The following is a 6000-nucleotide window of genomic DNA, read 5'->3' on the forward strand; positions in this document are numbered from 1 at the left end:
GTTAATTAATTGTGATAGCTACGCGCTATGAGTATGCATATATGTGAGGTTCGAGCCAATGTGCGGGCATTAGGGCAAGTATTCATACTCGGAAGAATGGTTAGGCTATGATATGATTAGTGTTGACTGTTAAGCGTAAAGTTATAACGTTTCTCGTGTTCGTACCTTTGTTGAGAACTAGCTGGGCTACACTTGAGGTTATAAAGAGGCTAATTCCCTGAATAAACGAGGTAGTTACTATTTCTGCGTTAACTGGCCGATTTAAAGTATGATAGCAGATTTTGCACATGCTTATACTATGGCGTGCTCTTTATACCCATCCAGGAGCATGAGAATCTTATTTCATTATCATATAAATGTGTACTTATTTGACTACTCCTGTATGATATGCTTGGACCGGAGGCCTGTGACCATGCCATGCAGTTGATATTAATGCGAACTCTAGGAGAGCTGGTTACTGTTATTAGATTCGTGTATCTTGGTTATACTATATATGATGAGCGTATAACATTGCAGTTGTGTTGGTGTTTGTTGAACTTGCGAAACAGTTCTCTTCTTTGAGACATTTTTCATTTTTGGGTACATGGATTGCGCACTTATGGCTTGAGTTATATTGATGTGGCGTGCCTGTGGGATAGTTCTGTTTAATAATATACGTTCACTGGACCTATAATGGGTACTATCAAGTTTGATTACGGTGTATTTGGGAGGATGGCATTGAAAGCTGGCTTAGACAGTGATTATGGTTCTGGTTGGGATGAGAGAGCTCCATGACTTGTTGATCTGATAAGGGGTTATGAGATTCCGCGTGTTTCTTTTATTAGTGTACGCAGGTTTTAGAATGAGGTTTGGCTTGATATGGGGTTTAATACTTGTACTTGGTTGGTTTGGAGTAATTACTGTGATCGGGAATGGTGCTGCGAGCATGCGAGTTGTGTAGTATGTTATGTGATTATATCTGGGGTTATGGTATGGCTTGATACAACTTGTTCAGGCTTATACAAGGTGTAGATGTGAGATTCAGGTTTTGAAAAGAATTCTAGATCTTAGAAATTGGGCTCCAAATTTTTGGACTAAAGTTAAAGTAATGATCTTCAATTATGTTGTATTGTCAGGCCTATATGGAATAAGGTGACATGAGATCACCCTCGGGTACGTGCGTGGTAAGATGGAATAGTGATTTGATGGCTTGAAAATAACTCTTGGCACGTTCGAGGACGAACGTATGTTTAAGTGGTGTAGATGTTTGAGTATTACATCCTCGTTCCCTCGTTCACTGCTTAATTTATATTTTACAGTTATTGTATGACTTGCTGGGGTAATTGGTTCGGGTCCGATGAGGTTTTGAAATGAATTGAGACATTTAGTCTCCAAGATGAAAGCTTAAGTTGAAATAGTTGACCGGATGTTGAATAAGTCTAAACGACCCCAAAATAGAGTTTTGATGATTCCAACAGCTCCGTATGATAATTTTGTACTTAGGAGTGTGTCCGAAAAATTATTTAGAAGTCCGTATTTAAATTAAGCTTGAATTGGCTAAAATGGAAGATTTAAGTTTGAAAGTTTGACCGGGGAGTTGACTTTTGATATCGGGGTCAGAATCCAATTCTGGAAATTTGAATAGGTCCGTTATGTCATTTATGACTTGTGTGCAAAATTTGAGGTCAATCGGACTTGATTTGATAGGTCTCCGCATCTAATGTAGAAGTTGGAATTCGTTAGTTTTCGTTAAGCTTGAATTGAGGTGTGATTTGTATTTTTAGTGTTGTTTGATGTGATTTCAAGGTTCGACTAAGTTCGTATGATATTTTAAGACTTGTTGGTGTATTTGGTTGAGGTCCACGGGGCCTCGGATGAGTTTCAGATGGTTAACGGATCGAAAATTTGGACTTAGGAAAATCTGGAAATTTTGCTTCTGGTAAAACCGCACCTGTGAAGCTTTGATCGCAGGTGCGACACCGCAGGTGCGACACCGCAGGTGCGTAAGGACCATCGCAGAAGAGGCTAGGAGTGAAGGGTAGGGCAGGTTGCGCAGGTGCGAAAATTTTGCCACACCTGCGAGGTCGTAGAAGCGGCTGATTTATCGTAGAAGCGGAAATGGGAGAGTTTGGACTCGTCGTAGAAGCGTGATCGCAGAAACGGTTAAAATACCGCAGATGCCGAACCCCTGGCAGTATACATTTCGAAGTAGTTTCGAGTTTTTGCCATTTTTGGACTTTCAAGCACGGTTTTGGGGTGATTTTCAGAGGAAATTCACGGGAGAACTTGAGTTAAGTCACTTGTGATCATTTCTACTTCATAATATTGAATTAGCATCAAATAATCCGACTAGATTACGTGTTTTTAAGATGTAAATCGGGAATTTGGACCTAAGGATTTGGAAATAAGATTTGATAATTTGGAGGTCGAGTTGATGTCGAAATTTGGTAAAAGTTATATGGTTAGACTCTGTCACGACCCAATTTTTCCTCCGTTGGGTATCGTGATGGCACCTAGTCTTAGGGACTAGGTAAGCCTAACAATAATTAAAACAACAACATTATTTAAATAGAATCTCTTAAAATTTCCAAAACCGGTAGTACAAGTCATAAGCTCTACAGAGTGTTTGCTAGAAAACTTCTAAATACAACTGTCCAGAAATAAGAATAAACAGTGCAAAACGAAAACTGGAAGGTGACTCCGAAGCCTGCGAATGCAGCATCAGGTTTACCTTGAGTCTCCACAACAACAATCCACATAGCTAGCTAACGAACAAATACCTGGATCTGCACAAAAATATGCAGAAGAGTAGCATGAGCACACCACAGCAGTGCCCAGTAAGTATCAAGACTAACCTCGGTGGAGTAGTGACGAGGAACAGTCAAGACACCCACTGGTCTAATAAATTGAACAGATATAAGTACATGAATAACAGAAGTATGATGTCTACATAAAGACTATGCAATATGGCTCATAATACAGTAATGGCATTTAAGCAAGAAACAACAAGTATTAGCGAAATATCATGAAAATGACGAAGACAAAGCGAATGGAACACAACCTAAATCCGGAATCACGAATACAGCAAGGACAAGTAATAACTCAGTAATTACAACCGCTTTTACATCAGGTTTTAGTCAACAACTCCACGAGGTACCGAACCTCGACAATTTACAACTCACGGGTCTCAATACCTGAACCCTAACACTTAGCATCTTATGCCCTCATAACACCTCATAACCACACTGACAACTCACGTGCCAATAGAGCCATTCTCACATAGAAGGCAAGTAAACAAGGGTGAGCATCTATGCTCAACAATATCAAGAACACCTCTTATCTAATAAGAGTGCTTAACTACGTGTATGCTTGTGCAAGTGTCCTAACATAGTCCATACCAGCAAATAAACATAAGGAAGAAGAAGAACGGATAACACGTAGAATATTTTCGCACAGCTTTCACAAGATAAAGCTCACACAGGTACGTATACCACTACACAAATATCAACAACAAGAATACCCCCAGGCCATAAATCATCATAAATCAATCCCTGAGACAGCCCACCTTGTCTCGCCACGTGTGCAATAGTAACATAAATGCCCGCCTTGTCTCGCCACACGTGCATAATAATGTTCCCACCTTGTCTCGCCATATGCGCAACCCATAAATATATACATATCCCGCCTTGTCACGCCGCATGTGCAAATATCAATGGTAACAATAGCACGGCAGAAACCTCATGCAACCCCATAGTAACAACCGCACAGCAGAAACCTCATGCATCACAATAATAACAACCGCATGGCAGAAACCTCGTGCATCACCACAACACAAACCACAGCAACAATGACAATAATACAAAGTACGACAAGTAAATTAACTCAAGAACTTTAATTCACAAAGAAACGGTAGAACCAATTCACAAGGAATAACCACAATAAAGAATGCTAGGCGTAAAGGGAACAACTCAACAAAGGGGAAACTAATGTGTATCAACGATCCCACAATATACATTTCAACAACAGGGAAACTAATATGAGTCAAATAATTCCAAATAAAACAAGTCGACTAAGATATAGGATATCTAAAACTTCTTTTAAGGTTGAGGAATTACTAAGGATTTTCAACAATTTAATTAAGGATAAGCAGCGGAAAGATAATCATAACCTCAATTAAGACTGGACAAATTATAAGATGATATAATAATAATTTCAAATAAAGATAAGCAGTTATGAAAAGATAGCATGACAATAGAAGAGGTAAAATCTTTAGTTAAGTCAAATAAGAGCCAAATAGGCAATAAAAGTGAATCCTGAAAGCAATTAATTCTAATTAACGCATATAGAGGTGAAACTAGTAAATAGAAACTTAATCATATCAAGAACAACGTCATACTTAGTGAATATAAGGACCTAAGAATCCTAAGAGGCCAACTTTTCACAAATAAGTCCGAGCACGCACTCGTCACCTCGCGTGCACGGACTACAATCAACATAGAAGACTCAATCCTAAGGGAAAAATCCCCCACACAAGGTTAGGCAAGATACTTACCTCAAACCAAGCTCAATCAGTCCGTAAGAATGCCTTTTTTTTCAATTATCCGACTCCGAATGGCCCAAATCTAGCCAAACACAATTGCATAACATGAATACAACCATAATAGACTCATCTAATTAATAAAATTAATACTTTAATAAAAATCTCGAAATCCGCCCTAAAGGTCGACCCGGGACCACGTCTCGAAATCGGGTAAAAGTCACAAAATACGAACACTCATTCACTCAAGAGTCTAACCATACAAAAATCATCAAATTCCGATACAATTTCGTCCCTCAAATCGTGATTTTTCATTTTTCATTTTTCTTTCAAAAACCACCATTTTCCTCAACTCAAAACACAAATTAAATGATAAAAATAAAGATAGAATCATGGAAATAAATAAATTCTAGGTGAAGAACACTTACCTAATCGATTTATATGAAAAACCCACAAGGAAACGCTCAAAACTGAGCTCTAGAACTCCAAAAATGGTGAAAATGGCAAACACTCGGAATAGAGGACTTTATATTCTGCCCAGGGGTTTTGTGCATTGCAAACGCGGAGAAAGGGACGCGTTCGCGAAGAAGAGAAACAAAGATGCCCAGTTGCTCTTCGCGAACGCGACAACACATTCGCGAACGCGAAGAGGAAAAATATGATGGCCCAACGACTGCTCTTCGCGAACGCGTGAAGTAGTACGCGAACGCGAAGAGGAAAATGATCACCAGTGCCCAGGGCCTGGTTTGCACTTTGCGAATGCGAGATAGGGAATGCGAACGCGAAGAAGGGGGTGGCAGAACTTCACGAACGTGAGAGGATGACTGCGAACATGAAGAGGAAATATTTCACCCTCCAAAATAACACTACGCAAACGTGAAGGCATGGACGCGAACGCGATGAAGGAAACCAGATGACAGATAACATCAGTTCAAAAATAGGGGGAAAAGACCCGTAGCCCATCCGAAACTCACCCGAGGCCTCCGGGACCCCGTCTAAACATACCAACAAGTTCCATAACCTAATACGGACTCACTCAAGGTCTCAAATCACATCAAACAATGTCGAAACTACAAATCATACCATGAATCGAACTTATAAATTTCAATTCTTTCAACTTCTAAAATCCGTGCTGAAACCTATCAAATCAACCCGGAATGACGTCAAATTTTGCAGGCAATTCCCAAATAACATAACAGAGCTGTTCCAACTTTCAGAATCGCATTCGGACCCCGATATCAAAAAGTCCACTTCCGGTCCAAATCTCTAAAATTTTGACTTTCGCCATTTCAAGCCTAAATCAGCTACAGACCTCGAATTTACAGTCCGGATACGCTACTAAGTCCAAAATCACCCAACGGAGCTAATGGAACCGACAGAACTCTATTTCGGAGTCGTCTTCACATAGTTACGACTACGATCAAAAATCCTAAGACTTAAGCTTCCGTTTTAAGGACTAAGTGTCCCAAATCACTCTGAATCAT

Source organism: Nicotiana tomentosiformis, chromosome 12, assembly GCF_000390325.3.
Source record: "Nicotiana tomentosiformis chromosome 12, ASM39032v3, whole genome shotgun sequence".
Classification (NCBI taxonomy): domain Eukaryota; kingdom Viridiplantae; phylum Streptophyta; class Magnoliopsida; order Solanales; family Solanaceae; genus Nicotiana; species Nicotiana tomentosiformis.